This window comes from Leuciscus leuciscus, assembly GCF_965113295.1.
Source record: "Leuciscus leuciscus genome assembly, chromosome: 20".
NCBI lineage: Eukaryota > Metazoa > Chordata > Actinopteri > Cypriniformes > Leuciscidae > Leuciscus > Leuciscus leuciscus.
This window is the reverse complement of record NC_138744.1, coordinates 33,776,861-33,797,822: the sequence shown is the minus strand read 5'-3', so window position 1 is coordinate 33,797,822 and position 20,962 is coordinate 33,776,861. Positions and strand designations below refer to the sequence as shown.

Here is a 20,962-nt window from a genome sequence, read left to right as displayed (position 1 = left end):
CAGCCGACACACACAAAGCAATTTTGGGACAATAAACCCGAACTGAGGCCTAAAAGTGGGCCACTCTTCGAGAGAGTTCCGGGCTAAAACCCAATTTTGACGTGTTGTCTGGCCGGGGAAACCTTGGTGTTGCCAGGTTGTGTTTTAAAGTCGCAAGTTGTCTGAGAGGGCGCAGCAAGGTACAGGGAGAAAACGAAGTTGCCCGAGAACACTGCGATCAAGTGTTGGGAACCGTCGGAGGGGTTGACTGAGCCTCGGATCCCACCAGAGCGGCTTCAATTCACCACAGGTTAATCTAAATTGAGTAAAACCCATTCCACTTACTATAAGCTACAGAATATTAGATATTCCCCCGGGAACAGTCTAGGTGTTTGGCCCATCTCTTCTCTAAGCCATACCATCTTCCTAGGTTTCCTACCCCCCCGATAGCCCCCACTCACCTGTTGGCCTATCCTAAACCCTAGCAGTGGTAATAGCTTAGGTCTCTTTATCCTCTTGAACACGTACTGTGTTACTATTCTGTTTATTTAATTTCAGACCTAGTCATCACTAGTGTTTTGTTTTACCTCAGTCTTTTCTATCCTTTGTTCTGTTGTCATTTGTTTCTTTCATTTCACCTAGAGACAAGTAACCTGTGAGAGCCACCAAGGAAGCTAAATAATAGGGCGACAGACCAAGCAGCCGGTGTCATCACGTGACCCGCGAGGCTACTGCCTGTCAAATCTCTAGTTCGGGTCCTTCGACCCAAGTCAATTGGCTCCGCTAACTGTCTAACTGTGCATCAGTTAGCCCAAAATTCTCATAAACGGCATAGCCCGTATGAGTATAGCTCATCAACCTTAGAACGAACTTGCATTGGTCTCTTTGTGTGTGTGCTGTGCTTCTCTCGCCTACAGTGAAGCCAATATGTCCCGTGCATCCAGTCCCGCGGTCCGTCGGGAGCACTTAGCCAAGGACGCCAGTGACCTGCAGCATCTGAGCCAAGCGCAACTGGACACCGAGTTAAACGAACTGATAACACACAATCCTACCCAAAGCTACAACTACAAAGACGGGGCCAGGATCGTCAGCAGCGTCGCCCACAATGTCGTCGCCCAGGCGAGGCTCAGCGAACGGAGCAACATCGACCTGGAGCAGCAAGCCGCAACGCTTAAGCTTCAAGCGGAGGAGGCCCGGAGGGACCAGGCCCGAACCCAGAGTCGTCTAGATCAGCTCCTCCTCGAGACCCAGTACCGGCGCGAGAAAGAGGACGCCACAGATCCAGAGCTACAGAAAGAAGTAGAAAGACTTCGAAATGCCCTGCAAGATCTGCGCCTTGACACAGACCAAAGAGAACAGTTGGAGAGAGAAACCAGAAAAGAACTCAACGAAAAACTCCAACAAAGTGACGCTCTCCTACGGAGAGCCGAGACTGAACTAAAAGAAACAGACGCAAAAGCCAGGGCCTGCGAAAAACATTTGCAAAAGGCCCGAGCTAAAATCGGCGAGCTTACTCTGCAGAGAGACGAGCTCCAAGATGAACTTGACACTGTTCATGCAGAACTGAGACATTCTTACAGACTGCAGAGTGGCTGGAACGGAGAAACACACATCACAGAGTTTCTCCCGGCCAGCCACCCCAACCCTTTCAGCCAAGAACCCAGAGCTGAAAAGGGAGATGTAAGCCCACCGCTCAAGACATCACCAGCCAGCTTTCAAGATCACCTGTCAGCAGCAAAAGGGGGAGGACCCCTTCAGACAACCCATGCCACTAACCACGGCACAACCCCCCGAGAACTTGACAAGCTAGCTCGAAACATTCCTATGTTCGATCCAGATTCTGCAGAAGGTTGTGACATTCATGCTTATTTAAAAGACATTGACTTTCACTTGCAAACTGTCGCCAACGTGACAGCTTGGGACAATTTGTATCTGTTAAGAATAACGGCTAGCAGTGATGTTCGTAGCTTCCTAGACCGTCAAACTGAGGCTGTCAAAACGGACTTCCAACAATTACGGCAAGCTTTGATCCGTGAATTCTCTGATCCAGACTCCGATCAAGGTTTCATCGTTGCTGTAGACCTCAAGCAAGGTCGGCGTGAACACCCCCAGATCTACTACAACCGACTCCGACAAGCCTTCTTCGGAGCACGGAATGAGCCCGGGATGGAACAGGATGTTACCTTTAACCCCTTAGCTGTCACCCCCCTTTTTGAGAATGTACATTAAAATGCACTATTCAAGCTTAAATGGTTGTAATTCAAGAATGCTTTGGAGTATAGACCTAAGTTTGGTCTTGTTTTAAAGGGGAAAAATAGCAGATTATTGCTGAAGTGAAAGCACTTCAAAAAATTAAAGTATGAAAAAGTTATGGAAGTTTAAATTTACATTAAATCAAATATGATTTATTTAATATTTTTCTTTTATATAAAATATATATTTTACAAAATATGTTTTACAAAAAAATTACTATAAAATGAAAGCCATATATCTAACCAAGTTGTGTTCCAAATTTGAAGTTGATATCACAAAAATTGAAGTTCCCATGAGATTTTGTTTAGGCATATTACCAAAAATAGCCACCGGGTGTCATTGAATTCCATTGAATTGAACTGTATGCATTCTAACATAACAAATTAATAAATTTCTGTCCAAATATCACTTCTGTCACTAAATATGGAACCTTGAGACTCAGACCTTTCTGACAATATGTGTTTTGTCAAGATTAGAACATATTTTTATCATAAATTATGAAACATAATTATGCCCAAAAGGGGAGGAGCCTGATAAAATAATTTAGAGTACCGTTTCTTTGGTAACACAATGTCCAATTTCAAAACAGTTTTCACAGGATGAATTCTGAGATCGTAAGCTTTCAAATGATACCTAATTTATGATAACTACTAAAATATGTAATGTAATAAAAAAAGGCGATAAAAAATATAATATAATATTTTAGAGGATAATATATATGTTATACTTTTTAGAAGATAATATTATTTTCTATTTTTTTATTGACAAATACTAGATGAAATGTTTTATTATGAACTTTTAGCATGAAAACCAAAGTTTCAATTATTAAAAGTGTGTGCATCGACTTTTTGTGACAAACGCCAGAAACGCCTGTTATGATTCTATTCTGTCTCTGAGCACTGTTCAGAACTGACTTTAGAGGGTGCCCCACAACACCACAGTCACAGACATTTTTACAGAGAGTCACGACCGTTCCAAACCAGCAGAGGGCAACACAATCGCGGTGGTGCTCGTCCAAAGCACCAGAGCGAGCGCTCTGAAAGATTCTGGGAAGCCGGCCGGCGACCCAAGAAGAGCCGATCTCCACCGTCCAGGACAACAAGCCCCGACAGAGAGTGGAACCACTCTCGACACGACACTGGTAAGCTCAAGCCTGAGCTCACATCAGATAACCACAGTGCAGCCACGTCTGAAACAGCAGAGATCCTAAGGGTGCTGAAAGAGCTTCTTCACCAGGAACGTTGCAAGAAAGACAAGAAGGACGAGCCAGACATCTTATGCCTAAGCATAAGAACTGAAACCAAACCGTCTGACCGCCATTTGACTGAGCCAAGCACCTCGAACACTGCTCATCATCCACAGACCACAGAGCTAACTGTCGCATCACAAGGTGACAGCATCACCCAAGCTCCACAGCTGACAGCTGCACACCATGAACGAAACAGCACACTTCCTCAAACCAGGTACCACAATCCCAAGGTACCAGGAAATGCTGTTTTGGCTAACTGCCTCCGCAGCAAGCTACACGAGACCGGTCCTAACCACCCAACGACCGTTACACCTGTCCCGATGCCAATGTTCCTGAGCAACCTCATTGAAAAGGGCACAGGCCGAAAACTCTACCTGAACATCACGTTGGAAAAGGAAGTGAGCATGGAAGCCTTGATCGACACAGGATCAGACATTACGATAATTTCAGTTCAACTGTTCCAAAGACTCCAATTTGAAGCTAAGAGACAAGACCGAACTCTTACACCTCAAACTTGTGAACTGAACGTACAGTCATACTGTCAACATGACATCCGGCTCGAACAGGTAGCTCACATTCACCTGACAATTGGTCCTCTGAGTCTAGTCCATCCAGTGTTCATCTCAAAAATGGACACTTTTCCGTTCCTCATCGGCAGAGACCTTCTAGATCGTTTTGAACCATTACTGGACTTGAAACAGCTCAAAGTCTGGGCTCAAGTGCGAGAACCTCTTCCTCTTCAGCCACACAGGTCGTCTGAACCAGACGGTCAGGTCACAGAGGTCACGAGAACTTCCGCAGAGCCAGACTTTCAGGCCACAGAGTTCATGGGAACTCCCACAGCCAGCCATGAAGACACAGACTCAGCACCAACTGAAGGTTCGAATCCGCTACCCTGCACCTTACAGCCCACCAAAGACTTTGACACCTGCTGCCTCAAGGTCATGACTGACCTGCAGCGACATGACCTCACTCATGCCATCGCCAAACCTGGCGCACTAAACAACAAGCTGTGGTCACTTCAAACCCACCCACCCACCCTCAAGCGTGAAGTGATTACACACAGCATAAGAACTTTACAAGCTACACTGCCTACCTCAGAGCCGCTTACGCTGGCTCCGCTGTTTACAAAGAAAAACATAATGGACATGCGGGCTTCTGACATCTACATAAAGACTTTGCTTATCCACCCTCACACGCCGTCTGACCTCACTGACAACCAATGCCTCAGAACACTGCATGACACCAAGCACATGCTGCGAGCGCGGAAAACAATTCTGGGTTGTGCACCGTCTGACATCACAGCGCCAAAGCTTGTGAGGCAACGGAGCAAAGGGGGGGTAATATATGCCCACGACGCATCATGCGCTGCACAACGCAGCACCAGAGCCACTGACGAGACACTGAAGCAAGCGACAAGCCGGCAGCAAGATGTGGCAAAACATGGGCCAAGGCGAACTAAACCTAGTCGCCGCCCACGAAGTAAAAAGACTGCCCTGTCCAATCAAAGACAACCCTTGCTGGCTTCTTCCTCCCCTTTCTCTCTCTCTCTCCCTGTTGTCTGTACCAGGTTGCTGCTGTGGTTCGCCATGCTGTACTGTCAGCCAACCAGAGAACAGCTGCCACCGAGAGAACAACTGAGACTCATGATCACCGACTGCAGGACCTACCCCCAGCAAGTGCACGTTCGACTCATCCAGCCCTGCCCGGTCTACAGAGCACACTACCCCAGCTCCGTAGCCCAATACATCTGGACAAGTGCCCAATGGACAGAGGACTCCCTCTCTCATGCCGAGGCCAAGGTCAAACACATGCTCAACCAACTTGAGAAAGTGACTGTTGCACAATCGGGACTCCTAAGCACCAACCACCACTCCAGATGGTTCCTGGGAGCGTTGCTCGGAGCCATTGGTATGTCCAATGTCAATGCAGCAAACCAGACTGTGAACTCCATGAAACCACTGTTTACTGTCTTACAGAATGACATTGCCCCGACTCAGCTGGTCACAACGACAGACATGCTGTGGGAGGTTAGCTCCTCCAATGACAGCCTAGCCACGGGTAGAAGCCCACCGTTCATGATACCCTTAAGCTTCGTGCTAACTGTACTGGCTTCCGCCATCACCATGCCGGCTGACCCTCTACAAATACACCTGGCCTACTCTCTGGGTAGCGCCATCCCACTCTACGTCGATCCCGAGCAGAGAGAAGTGGGCTTTCTCCTAAACCTACCCATCAGCGAGTCAAGCCAAGTCTACAGACTTACAGACATTGTCAAGGTCAGGTTTTGGAAAGACGACGCCCACATCAAGATACGCACTCCAGACGTGGTGGCCTACCACGACAGCGACACACAACTGTACTCGGCTTCAAACCCGCACATGTGTACTTTGACTAAAGACATTCATTATCTCTGCCCTGCCGAAGCTAAGCCTCGCACACAAGTCACGCAAGCAGAGATTGTAGGTAAAAGGTGGCTCGCTAACACACCTGTGCGCACAGCCACCGTCACTCACGACCAGCATGACACAACCAGCCGTGTCAACATGCTCAACCAGGATACGGGACTTCAAGTACCGAAAGGTGTCACCCTACACCTTGATGGCCTGGCATTGTACCATCTTCCTAGCAAAGAGTACCAAACAGCACTGGAACTCCCATCCTTCAAGAACTACAACTTCACCTTAGATCCAGAACTGGAACTCTGGATTGAGAAAAGGGGGTCCCAACTCATCGACCCTGCTCCTGTCAACATAGCCCTCCGAGCACTGTCTCGACTGCCCGTTCTGAACACTTCATCTGCGGTCCAAGCCTTGACCGCTGCCGACCTTGTGCTGTGCATCTCTGCAGGTAATCAGCCACACCCTGACACTAGGTTGGCCTCCATCCTGTACAGAAGACTCAACGGGATGCAATCCAGCCAAGCTCACGGAAGCCGTGCCTGGAGGTTTCAGACGGAATCCCCGGAAAGGGGGTGCCAAGTCAGAGACCACGCCGAACCTCATCGAGCTGAATCCTCAGCTCCAAGAACCACCTGCCGTCCTACCGTCATGATCCACCTGCTACACGACTGTCATGATTCACCTACCATGTGACCATTGTGATGATTGTCGTCCGATGATGTCCACGCAGGGACTTCATCAGACGAAAAGGGGGAATATGTAACAACATTGGCTATTTGAATCATTCGTTCGTTTGTCCTGAATTAACAAATTCAGACTCTCTGTGTTTTCTAAGCACATTCCTTCCCAAAACGTTCTTTGCTAAGCTTACTAAAGCTTGTAACCTCCTGACTCCCAAATGTATATCATACGTCGGCTCCAGCTAGTCGGCGACAAATGGACTTTTACGACACTAATTGCACCTCAGAGACATTCCAAACCCCCTTCCCCTCTCTGGACCACAGAAAGATAACGAAACTTCCTCCTGCTACGTGACATCACACCCCCACACACACACACCTTTGTATTAGAACTTAGAAATATCATTTTCATATAAGTACAATGCCATTATGCATGTGTGATTAGCTTTGCTTTATAATAGAGGTGTAGTTTTCTAATGTGTAATCTAGAATCAGCATTCAAGATTGTCTGGCAATTGCCTTCCCCCCACTTGGTTTTTATTGCCCTAACGGAATGTCAAGCAAACTGAGATTCCAGGAGAGGAGTAGGAATAAAGTGTTAATCCTACATTTATGTATAACCACTTAAGAAATGTATAAACAAGGATTTGATTTTCCCATATCAAATTTGTGTATCTGCAATGTTATCGTGTATTAATCAAAACTTTAAAATGTTTGTAAGATGCATACAAGTATGTAACTTTGTGTATTCCCATAATCTTTCATATGACATGTTTTATATCATTTTAAATCTTGAGACTTAACGGAGTTGAATCTCGATAATAGATTGCAATGATATGATTATTACTAAATGAATCATCTTACTAGAGTATTAAGACAACACCATAACTCCCTCGAGTGGGTGTCGCCCCCCAGAGACAAAGAACTTTTTCCCGCTTCAGATCTTTGGACGTTCATTGGTTGTTCGTGCGAACAGAGGCGTCAACCCATATTTTCCATAAAAGACCAACTCAGGAAATCTCCGGGAGCACTTTTACGAACCCGCTTCATCAGCGAGAAGACCCATATGGCTCCCGTTGGGAGCATTCATTCCCCGTTTTCGTGAATGAATTTCTCTTTTCTTTTCTTTAAGTCTTTTCTTTATTTTCGTATTCGGACTCAGCGAAGCAAACGCAGCAAGCAACTTCAACTCAAAGAAAAAGACTCTTTTGAAAATCCCGCGGCCGCGCACACCGAAGCAAGCCCTGCTTTCTTAAAGAAACACACGCAGCTGCTCTTAGGACACACGCACGAACTCGGCGTTCTTCAGCAACAAAGAGAACCATTTTGCAAGATAAGTTTATTGAACTTTTAAGGTGATTTGATTCCTTGTTGTCTCTCGAGGTTACCCTGCCTGTGACTTTGCCTAACTGTGATCGATCTTTGATCGCACATGTTAGTTTCACTTTCTCTCATCTCTCTCATTGTCGATCTCTCTCTCTCTCTCTCTCTCTCTCTCTCTCTCTCTCATTTTCGTTATTCGTTTAGTCTTGTATTTGTCTTTACTGTTTGTATTGTTATATGCATACTCATGTAAATTGTAGAACTTGTATTCCTTAGTTCGATGTAGTATTAGTCAAATTATTAAAGACCCATTATATCCTAGATTGTCTCTGTATAAGTGTTCATTTTACAAGTCAATGAAATGACGATCAAGCTACGCTTTACAAATGCGCTACTGTTAAGTAACCTACATTTTATAAGAACAAGAAAGTAATTTTCTTGGCCAGAAAATATAGCTTTCTTCGAATTATAAGAAAGAGATAATTTTGTTGAGAAGTTGATGGAATTAATTTTACGACCAGTTTGCGGGACAAACAACTGTTTAATTAATACATTAATTTCCCTTAAAATTATTCTGATTAATTGATCTGAAAGAGGGACATTTTGGTATATTAATGATTGTAATTGAACATTGATGTATACGAATAAGTCTAAATTTCAGCTTCAATAATTTATTAATATTGTAAGAATATAGATGAATCAACCCGATTCATAATTTTGATTCCCTATAATCATTTGAGCTAAGTCATATTCCTTACAATCTTTATTGAATAATCTTCTTGAATTGAATATGTGATGCAATCTCGTTTTGGTGAGTGACATTTTTTTTTTATCATATGTTATCTTATGACAGATATGTTAATTTCAGAAATGATTTGATATGAGCTTAGTTGTGTAACGTTAGGCCGCGGTCACAGCGCGAGCTGAACTAGTTAGCCGTGGGCTAAAGCTACCGTGTGTAACAATGATCTTTGTATCATGAGTTTGTATCATGATCATGAAGTGATTAATGAGTGTCGATGTGTTAAATAACTGTCGTAAAGCTGGATTAATGTGTCATTTGAGCTGCGCATGTCATTTGTTACCATTTGTTTTCTTGTTCTCTGTTTAAAAAAAAAAAAAAAATTATGTGAACGTGATCGGCAAGTGTATCCTGTTTTGTGCCATAAATAATCCTGTGGAGGTGAATCGCCTGCCTAGTGGATGCAATTACATATGCACAAATGCTGACCTGTGCCCATGGACCTGTTTCCCCTTTGAACTGTAATTTAAAACCATCAACTGTTAGGATAATTACAGGTTTATTTATTTTTTTGGACTCAAAGGACTTTGATTGTTTGGTTTTTTTTTACTTCTGAAATGGAGAGACTTTGTTTTTTTGTACTTGAACTGATCGAGAGAAGTTTGAACAACTCTTTGAACTGAATCATTTGATTCACGAACTCTGATCAGCTGACTTGTTTGATTCATGAACTTTGTTCAACTTAAAGGAATAGTTCACTTTAAAATGAAAATTCTGTCATCATATACTCACCCTCATGTTGTTTCAAACCTGTATGAATTTCTTTCTTCTAGGGCTGGGTATCGTTCAAAAAACTTCGATACCGATACCTTGATTTCGATACCGGTTCCTGAACGATACTTTTTTCGATACCAATTTTATGAAATCCATTTTAACAAGATTACATAACACATAACCTCAGAAAAACTTTTTTTTTTTCAGTTTGACTCATGCTCCTTAGTCAGTCCAGAAAGGAACAAAAAAAAGCACAAAGGAACAAAATATTTTTTTATAAAGAGCTCATGCTCACCAAACCTGAATTTGTTTGATCAAAAATACAGTAAAACTTGTAATATTGTGGAATAGTATTACAATTTAAAATAGTATTTGAATATATTTCAAAATGTAATTTATTCCTGTGTTGTCAAAGCTGAATTTTCAAAATCATTACTTTTTTTTTTGGAAATTATGACAATTTTTTTCATGATTCTTTGATGAATAAAAAAATTCAAAAGAACAGCATTTATTTGAAACAGAAATCTTTAGTAACATTACACATGTTTTAAGGTCATTTTTGATAACTTTAATGCATCCTTACTGAAAAACAATTCTGACCAACACATTTTTGAACGGCAGTGTACATTCAGGTCATTATTGCAATATAAACACTGTCAGAGTGATCAACAGGTATCTCTTCAGTTACCAGTCGAAGACGGAGCAACTTTCTGCTCTTATGTTTACTCCGTGCACTGTCAAGGGCTTCATCATATCTGTCGCGGTACCGTCTTTGCAGCAATTATTTTACCGCAAATACTGCATCGCACGCTTGGCATCGAGAATGGAGAAATGTAGCCACACTTTTGATCGACTTTTCCACATCTTTAAGGTATTGTGATTGTGTGTGCTCGCGTCTCATTGAGTATGTGCGCGAGTTTGTGTGTGTGTGCTCGCGTCTCATATGAGAATGTGCGCAGAGTTCCGCGCGTCTCGTGTGTGTAGAGTTTGCGTGTATGTGCGTGAGCGACTTTAGGCGTGTCGTTGTGCATTTCATATGTATTTGTTTGAGCACTGACGTTGACGAGTTAACCCCTTAGGTATCGAAATCTGGTACCGAAAAACAAGTCATTTTTCGATACTCGATAGTATCGAGGCAATTCGGTCGGTACCTAAAAAGTATCGAACTCGGTACCCAGCCCTACTTTCTTCTGCTGAAACGAAAGGAAGATATTTAGAAGAATATCAGTAACCAGACAGTTTCTGGTCTCATTGACTTCCATAGTATATATTTTTTCCTACTATGGAAGTCAATGGGACCCAGAAACTGCCTGGATACTGATATTCTTCTAAATATTTTCGTTTCTGTTCAGCAGAAGAAAGAAATTCATACAGGTTTGAAACAACATGAGGGTGAGTATATGATGACAGAATTTTCATTTTAAAGTGAACTCCTCCTTAAATCAATTCATCTCTCCAGCATTTCCAATTCATATTGTTGAACATACTATTTTACTATAGAAAGATAAGGTGGTTTATTGGAAGGAATTATGAATCACATTGTGTTTTGAATCAAAACCAATACTTGTGTTTCTTTCGTCTACAAAAATTGACAAAATATCGTTGTCAACGAACCACGTGACGAAAACGAGACAAGACGCAATGTAAATGCTGCTCATGTGATTATAACTATAATTAAATGTATAATGCAATATTGTTGACGAATAAAAACAAGACTAAACCCAGATAGCAAAAAATATCGGCACGGCTTCTTTTTGCCGCCGGCCCCAAGCTGTCGGCTATAGGTGCGGCCCGCTGGCGGCGATGAAACGTTTGCCGCCGAATACGTCACTCCCAAATTTTGCGAGATGCCGCCGGCGAACAGCCGCCGGGCCGCCGACTTCATTCTCTCTGGCGGTTGCCGCCGTCTAAATGAACCGCGGCCGGCTGGCGGCAAGCCGCTTTGAAATCGACCAGCCATGAGTGAAACTGACAGCATCTTAACTACTTTTCACATTTAAAGCGATTATAATTATTATGTGAATTATATACATTTTTGTTGTTGCTCCAAAGCCATTAGGGGTTATAACAGATTTGACTCTGATTCCATGATAAGGTTTAGGAAATTACATTTAAATTACTTTGAAACTCTGAAGCGATAATATGTAAAATATATAGAATTATTTTATTCACTTAAGGTGACAATTCTTTACATTTCTTTGATTTATGCACAATTTGAGATGCACCAATAGACCAAAAAGAATTCCTTTTGTAAAACTTACTTGGCAATAAATATCTTTCTGATTCTGATTAGTTTTTAAAATAAATATTTCATTCATGGTATGAACAATTTAGCAGAATAAATGGATGAAGTTAGATTTTCCACCAATGCTTGAAATCAGTGAACAGTGAAAGACATCTGCAACTTGGCCAAAATCTTGGGTTTAGGAAATTACATTTAAATTACTTTGAAACTCTGAAGCGATAATATGTAAAATATATAGAATTATTTTATTCACTTAAGGTGACAATTCTTTACATTTCTTTGATTTATGCACAATTTGAGATGCACCAATAGACCAAAAAGAATTCCTTTTGTAAAACTTACTTGGCAATAAATATCTTTCTGATTCTGATTAGTTTTTAAAATAAATATTTCATTCATGGTATGAACAATTTAGCAGAATAAATGGATGAAGTTAGATTTTCCACCAATGCTTGAAATCAGTGAACAGTGAAAGACATCTGCAACTTGGCCAAAATCTTGGGTTTGCTTTATATTTTTTTATTAATTTGCAACCATGGTAATGTCTATGAGAAACATGAAAATCCCTGTTTTGACCTGAAGGATAAAGTGAAATATTTATAAATATTTTGTCTCTCTGTCACTCCAGGAAATTGTGGTTATGTCTTTCATTGTTTTACAAGCTCAATTTTTATTTTATTTTACCTTTTACATGTATAAGGGATTACTTTGCAGTCTGCAATTGCGAGTTTTGCGACCTGTACAAATGTTTAAGAAAGTGTTAAAGCACAAACAGAGAAGTACCTCCACCGGTCGAGAGGGGCAGCACCTAAAAAACTGAAGCAGATTTACTCGTCTCGTCACACGGTTTCAGTATTTGGAGAGAGGGAAGATACGATCTTTTAAAGGGACATTGTGTAGGAATTTCTCCCATCTAGTGGTGAAATTGTATTTTGCATTCAAACAAATAATGCTCTCCAGCGCCTCACTTTTTCAAATGCGCGTTGCATCTACGGTTGCCGTTATGTACCTAAAAACTATGACAGGATGTCTTATAATAGCACTTCGAGTTTTTCTTCGGGTGAACATGTTTGTTATTTAAAACAAACTGAAACTTGAAACAACGAAAAAAAGAATGTTACAGTATGAACTACTGACTGTAAAAAACATTAACTATGGTAATTAGTAGTAATGCCTTCTTTACTCGTTATATTTTTTGAAGTATGTGCATTGTTAGATATCATCATCATCAGAGCCTTCTCTAACGTTCCTTTACTCAATAGCTGCTATTCATCAAAGAGCCTGTTTAACTTTTAACTATAAATGTTCGACTGTCTATATAATAAAGTACACAACCAAGCAATGAAAAAAAAGCTTGTAATTAAGACTGTAACATTGACTTACCTGTCGAGAAGAAAGCAGGCAACTTCAGGGTCTCTTTTGAAAGCTTTCTCCTGCATTAGCTATCCTGACAGTAACCCTTGTTTTTGTAATCTCCGGTCACGTTTCCTTTTACGATCTATTTTGGACTTTTTCGACGACGAGGACTCCTTATCCTGTGACTCATATGTATGTATGAATGAACAGTGTATAAATAACCGTGCAGTGCAGCCTTTTAAACTTGCCGGTGCAGTGACAAGCGCCTCTCACTGCTCTGCTCCTCCGCTTCTGCTGACTTCAGTCACGTGACGCTGGCTCTGAACGAAACGCGTTGTGGAAACGCGTTGGCCTAGTACTTTTTGTCCCTCTCTGCTATTATAGTTTTTCAAGATGGCGGAACTACATGGAAGCCTCCGTGGACTTACCCGTCCCATGTATATAAAGATAATAAATTCTTCGTTTACGAGGATTAGTCTGAACATTGGCATAGGTATTTGTACACCATTGAGGGCATATTTATGAATAAAAATATAGATTTTAGATAATAAAATACCTAAAAAGCTACACATTGTCCCTTTAAGTAAGTACATTTTTCCTTTTTGTGTAACGCAATATTACTATGTTCATTTTTGACATTGTTTTTAGTTCTTCTTCTTAAAATCTGTTCTTGCCTAACTAGTCAAGCTAAAGTAAGTTAGCCTTGTTTGCAAAGTTTCCGCCATGTTTCTGCCATAGCTAGGCTAACGTTACTTGGTTTCTTCCTGGCGTTGAGTTTTTTTCTTCTTCTAAGTATGTTTAACTGTTATGTATGTTTATACAAGTGTGAGTACATGTGGTTTAAGATAGTATTGGTCAGTCGAATTAACTAACGTTACAGTTCCTGAACTACGGACAATTATTCTGCCGCCTGCGTGGGAATGGTAACGTTAGCAAAATCTTCACGACAAGAAAGACTGATCAGTATAACTTGTGTTGTTTTCTAACTAAACATGATTATGCTGCTAGTCTATATTACAGTGTTCGCTACCACATGCTGTTTCACCTTTTTTACACACTGAGTTCAAGCATGTTCTAACGTTACATGTTAAATGTATCTAGCTACAGTAGGTAGCCAAACTTTACATCTAGAAAGACTTAGTTTAACTTTTGGTGTTTTCTCACAAAAATAACGATGTAGGTTGTTTATATGATTTTGTTTGTCTGAATATGGTTTTCTGTTGATCCACTTGTGAAAATTACTGCTTTTTCGAAGGTGTGAGCATTTTAATGTTGTTGATTTTGCCTGAAATTTTTTTATCAAAAAGTATACTTTATGCTAATGTGTCTTCTATTTTAGATGCTTCACATTGTTCAGTTTATCAACAAGGAGGATCTGCCATTTGCAGTGGTTCCGCAAGAGTGGCTCAGCGAAGGGCATGTGCCATTGGCCCCCATTTAACCTCCGCAAAAAAGACAAAGGAACAATTTAGCCATCCGCTGCACACCTCCACACAGCACCTGGGAGAAACATAATTTTAAGTTCATGAAGGGAGCAGGTAAATGGGTCTGACTTGTACATTTGATTTTCCTTTATTTCATCTGTGTAATTTATTTGTCTGTTTATTGTGGATAACGGAATCTTTCATTCATTATTATTATTATTATCATCAAATTTCTGTTTCCTCTTTCTTAGAACCAGGTTTCTCCCCAGTAATCCAGAATCCGCCAAGAGTTTGAGTACAAGTAAGTGATGTTATTTGTGAAGTTTTTTTGTCTTGGAAACTATTGCTTCTATTTAAAGTTGGCATGAACTGGAAGTTACAAACGACTTTTCTCCAGTGTTGTGACGTATTTCCAAGTGAAAGGGAATATTGAATAGAGGAGCAGGGTTTTACTCTAGCGCTCCTCCTCTCCATCTCTGCTTATAGCAGACTAATGGTTTGAGGGGAGTTGCTACGCCCTCACGCCATTGCACATGACCGGAAGAGAAGTCGTTTCGAGGGGGGAGGGAAGGGTAACGTATTTGATTAAAGATTATAAGGATACATAATAAAAAAAAAAAATGAAGTGCAGAGATGAATCATTTACATAAACACTACAATATTACATATAAAAATACAAATTGTAAAATTTGATTTCATGCTGACTTTAAGATGATGAATCCTTTAATCATAATCTGTTTTTCACTAGGACACTTGATGGGATTCGCTGCAGCAGTTTCTGGATGAAAGGTGTTGAGGTGTGTTGTACATTCCATTAGCTTTGCAAAGTTCAATTATTGTTTCATTACTGAATATGCAATACTCTAGCCTGACTACGTCAGACTTTCATACTTCCGCTCAATTTCATTTCGCTTCTGTACTCAGTCTGAGACAGCGTCATAGCTTTCCGTTTTCCTCCGGCCTGAAAACAGCCGGCCAATCAACGAACAGAGGGCGGGCTGAGAGCCGTGACGTAGACGCTGATTGTACTGTGGATGCGTAGATTTACTTAAGAAATCTGCAAAAGTCGTTCACAGCCATGTTCACTCCGGTATTTCGCTCAATGGTTTTGTTTTCGCATCATACATGTGTTTACAGTGGAAGTTAGATGCGGCTGAGCATGCGCATAACACACGCCATAACCAAACGTTATGTGATTGGCTTACGGGTAACCAATGATTTTAAACTTCAGACAACACCCCCCCCCCCCCCCCCCCCCGCACCCGCCCCCGCCCCCGCCCCCGCAAGAAAGAAAACACTTTTCAATTATGCCATGCCAGACTCTGTCTACGAAGCAAAGCGAAGTAGCAGAGTTTGGTATTACCAGGCTAGCAATACTCTGCATTGAAATGAAAGCTGTTATGTTTGCTCCCCCAGCTCATCAAGTACTAAGCTTTACACCCCCGGCAGCAAATTTACCCTGGCAGCATATGGGTGAAAACTCTGGAGGTATGTAATACGTTGCGCTTTACTAAGTGTTACATTTAAGTCCAATTCATTAAATGTATGCAATAACTTCAAACATATTTTTACATGTCAATGATTATCAATAGGAGGGAGAAAGTCATTGCTCTATTGTTGGCCCTTGTACTCCAATGGCATCTCGTGTCAAGCATGAAGTTTTCAGCTGTGAAGGTATATTCTAACCCTATGTCTTAATGTCCAGTGTTTTAACAGTATTGCAAATAGTGCCTTTAGTTGTTCGTTTTATTTTATTTTTTAAATGTAGAACCAAGCCCTGAGGGAAAGCAATGCACGAGCAGGTGAGAACTTGCACTGTTTCTTAAATTGTACTTTTTTGTGTGTGATGTAAGTCCAAAATTACCATATGCCTTTCATTTTGTAGCTTCGGATGACAGCGGCTTACTTCAAGAGCAGGTGAAGCAAATTCAACAAACAATGTTGAAGACGTTTGCTTGCACTGGGCAATCAGGTACAACTTGCAAACAGCACCTGTGGTTGTTGGTTTAATTCCCACTGGGGCTACCTGTACATGTAGTAGACCTAGATATAAATGTCATAGTTTAGTAGTTGAGGGACCAGGACTGACTATTTTATTCTGGGAAACCCTGTAGGTGCAGATCAGACCCTTATGCTGTGACGTCTTGCAGAGTTTGGCGATGTTGTGTCTGTTGGAGTTATCCCTGTCAGGGGATCTGTTACTCCCCTACACACCCAGGAAGATTTGCCGTGTCTTGACAACAGTTTGAAGCAGGATTAAAAAGCTCCAGGAACAATTTGTAAGTTTGCTGATTATAACGCCATAGAGTAATCTAAAAAGTAAAATTTAAGATTGTGTACTGCATATATTACAGTCTGAATCCTTAGCCTTTCACATTTTTTATTTATTTATGAGAAGCTTCAGAGAAATGTAATTTGTAACACTTTTTTGGATTTTCAGCTCGGTGTGGGGGATAAAGCATGTTTTAGAGACATGTTCCTTTAGACCATTGTTCAAAGTAAGTTGGATATTTTTTTAATTATATTTATGTAGATGTGTATGGCTTCATGCAATTCAAATGAAATGACAGATCTGTATTTTCTAAATTAGCCATCCGGAAGAACCTGGCAACCCAGGATGCCACTGATGAAGCGGTCTAGGTTAATGTTTCGCGTTACCTGAAAGGAGCATCTGACCGTGAAGGCAGAAAAAGGCTGAGAGGGACCCACAGCCGACCACTTAGGCTGACTACTGACACCCCAGAATCACTGACAACTGGAATCCTTTCTTTATCTTGCAGTCAGTAACATCAAGACCCCTAAAGAAGTCAGAAGTGTCACACTATACTCACTAACTGTGGAAATTACTTTCTTTTTTTTCTTTTTTCAAATAATGCTTGTAAGTCCTTGTGCCACATGGTCAGCATTGCAGCTATAATGGTCTATTCTACTCCACACTTAAAGCTGCCGTCGGCAAGTCTGGCAGATTGGGTCGATTAGCCAAAATTTTGAATGTTTACAACTCTCATGCCCCTCCCCACTACCAGCGAGCACCCTCCCATCGAGGTCGTGCTCGTCAGTGCGTCACTGTGCGTGTGTACCTGATTTTCTGTGAACGCGTCCGTCTCTTCAGCATCTATCAACACCATGGACTCGGAGGTAGGCAGCCCTGGCTAATCTATCCATAGATAGCAATAACCGAGGAATTGGAAGCTTGTTAGTAGATTTTCTCTCCGCCATCACGCTTCATGCAATCTCCAGGCGAACTTCAGGCGTGTCGTGTGATGTGATATTGTAACGTGCGCGTCTGCGCGAGGGAGAGGGGATCTGTGGCGTGTGCACGACCTGTGATTGACAGTCAGATATCACACCCCCCTGCGCTGATTGGACCTGATGAAGCGGGAGCGCTGGATTTTTGCAAAACAAATAACACGCTCCAGGTGGAGTTAGAAGCTCGGGTTTTTTTCTAAAACCACCTTATTTATGTTGTTCTGTCGGATTATAGTGTCGATTACACTGAATATGATCAAAAAAATGTTGCCGACGGCAGCTTTAACCTATTGTTAGAAATGGCTTGTAAATGTGATGTCATACTTTGATTTATTTGGTATCCTGCACATTATTTCGTATCAAGTATTCTCTTTACTTGTCATAATGTTTACAGGTAATTTTTTTCACCCTAGAGCTGTCCTCTTTATATGAACAATTATTGTAAGAGTTGTAATTTGCTTGTAAGGCTGTTTTTTGTTTGTTTGTTTTTTTACCAAAATTTAATAAGAAACCTGCATGTTAGTATATTGAGTTATTTATTTTTCTGTTATGTTTCAGTGATCTGACACATCTTGTTTAAATGACAGTTAATGTACTTTGAAATGTGGAATAAAAATGCCAAATGGATATTTGTCTGGTTTGAGCATTCATTATTCTTGATAAACTGCATGCTATAAATATTAAATATTATATATATATATAGCCAGAATAAGCGGCGGCAGATCGCTCGAAAATAGCGCTTGCCTCCAGCGGGCCGCGGAAGGGCCGCCTTAAATAAAACGGCGGCGGGACGGCGGTTGGCCCGCGGGCCGGCCGCGGAACGAAGGCGGTAGGAAGGCGGCTGCCGCTTTTAAAAAGCGGCTGCCGCCGGCGGTGCGCCGTCCAACGTGTTTGCGATGTCACCATTCTGCCGCTTCTACTGCCGCCGGAGCGCCGACGGTGGGCCGCCGACTCATTGCTATCTGGGAATGTGGTTAACAAAATAAAAACTATGCTAAAATGTCCAAATCTTATGACATTATTTCGTCTCGTTTAGTCGCATTATTATTATTATTATTATTTAGCAGTATTTCTGTTTCCCGTGTCTCACTTCAGGGGCTGCATCAGGTCTCACTGCACAGACGCAGGCGATGTCACTTCCTCAAGCCCCACTCGCGGCATTATTTAGAAGATACAGTTGCAGTGAGTTAGCATAAACGACAACAAACAAAGTTAAGTCTGCCCGTTTCACACACACTCCGTGTGCAGTGTGTATGCGGTGCAGGAGCAGCACACGCTTTAGTGCTTTCACATATGCTGCGTTTGCAGTGCGTACTGATCCACGGCTTTACCACAAACACATACTCACTATTTTTATTTCAAATCCAGAAGTTATCAGCTACTTAAACAAAAAAAAAAAAGGTTTGTCAGCATTGCGATTCTCTTTGTACACACATACTCTTTAAAAGACGTAATTCACTTTTAAGCACAATTTAAACAACATATTATTCAATGCACTACTTCTATATAGATTTATAAGCAAGTGGTCAAATATTTAGCCGTGTAGTTATATTAAAATCGCAAACATTTTAAATTAAAACTTATAATTGACAAAAACAGCCAACTCTCATGCCTTTTCTTTTGCATTTAAATTTTAATACAATAAATCTGGGATGTCACAAAGAACTTGTTTTTCAACCTCCACGAATGAGACGAGTGTTACTTTTCTGTTCGCTATTTTTGCTATTTTTCCATAGTGGTACACTATATTAACTGGGTTAAATAGAATTGCATTACTAAAAAGAGACTAAAATACAATTTTCATTGACTAAATCTAGACTAAATGTCATCAGTTTTCGTCGACTTAAACTAGACGAAAATAGTCATGGATAATTCTGACTTGAGACTAAAATGCTCAGACTTTTAGTCGACTGAAACTTGACTAGACTAAAAAGAGTATAAACGTGACTAAAACTAATAAAAACTAAAATGACAACTTGACACAAAGACTACACTAAAAATAAAACAGGCCGCCAAAAACAACACTACTGATTACATTTATTTTTGTACATTTGGGTTATATAATGTAGGGCTGTCTTGTGAAGGAATTTCCCATGCGGTAATTTTGAGTGGCTCAATAGCGCGACATGCAGTATTATTACCATTTATATATTTGGACTTATTTATATTTATGTGTTGCTATATAAATAAGTGTTACAATGTGTATAGCATGCACACAAATCAAGGACATTTTCTGTAACGAATGTAGCCGAAACTAAACAGCGTCTCTGCGCATTGAAAGGCTGTCACTCAGTGCGCAGTCACATTGTTACAGCAACGGATTGTCTGAGTCATTAAACCGTACATGTACAAACATGTTCAAAAACACTGATTCGTTAAAATGATAGATGTGATGAAACTAGGTGTTAATTATTTTTAACTTTAAGCTCCACTTTAAGGCTCAGCTGACCAACAATGCGTCGCATGGGTAACGCTGAAGCTTCATAGCTTAATAGAGACCAGTGGCATTGATTCAATGCATGACTCGCCGATTTATTTTCCAGCTGCTTCCTCGCACTGTGAAATGCAGTTTATGGTAAATACCCGTAAACATTACAAGGGTGATACAATATTTCACTTTCCTTGGACACAACAACCTTTTTAACATATATATATATGACTTGACCTCAAAGACAGACGCAGGTAATCACACACGCTCAGTCGATCTCTCTCTCTCTCTCATTCACTGTCTGATTCAAGAACTGTCTGTCTGTTACAAATCACCATGATAAACAGTCTTGTTATCATTATTAACGTATTTAACATTCAATACACACAAAGTTCAAAACAAAAACGGTATAGCCTTATGAAAACAAAACATGCGAATATTGCGGTTGCTGCGGTTACTTGCATTCCTCTGCGGTGGCTTGTCAGTAGCGCGGTACTGCAATATTGCGGTTATCGCGACAGCCCTAATAGAATGTATTATTTTGTTTTATTATTGTAAGTTATTTGGTTCAAGGTGAAGGAAACAGATGTAGTATTGGTTTTGACTTTTTTTTCTACACATTGTATTAAAACTGCGGAACTTCACCTAATTTAATTGAAGCTTTTAGGCTGTTGAATCATTCAAAAGAAACGAGTCGGTGATGTCTGTTTTCATTTACTAACTATCTATTGTTCTTATTTGTCACTCATCTTTCTGAAACAAACTACGAAGAGAACTTTTTAATTTATCAATATAATTTTCTCTTTGAATCAGAACAAAATTGTCAACTATTTGCTCACCTGTTGCACCATTTCTTCC

At 41.0% G+C, this 20,962-nt stretch overlaps 1 long non-coding RNA gene across 4 annotated transcripts; it reads left to right on the top strand.

Moving 5' to 3' along the window:
* The first annotated feature begins 13,597 nt into the window (after window positions 1–13,597).
* Window positions 13,598–17,233, top strand: LOC309484231. Of its 4 annotated transcripts, none has more exons than XR_014200749.1 (11): window positions 13,598–13,795; window positions 14,343–14,541; window positions 14,679–14,728; window positions 15,176–15,224; window positions 15,844–15,915; window positions 16,020–16,101; window positions 16,196–16,229; window positions 16,313–16,399; window positions 16,542–16,706; window positions 16,868–16,925; window positions 17,018–17,233. It is a non-coding gene; the product is annotated as an uncharacterized lncRNA (long non-coding RNA). The 4 variants fall into 4 exon arrangements; XR_014200750.1 differs by having other exon boundaries at window positions 13,598–13,926; XR_014200751.1 differs by having other exon boundaries at window positions 13,634–13,695.
* The last annotated feature ends 3,729 nt before the right edge of the window (window positions 17,234–20,962 follow it).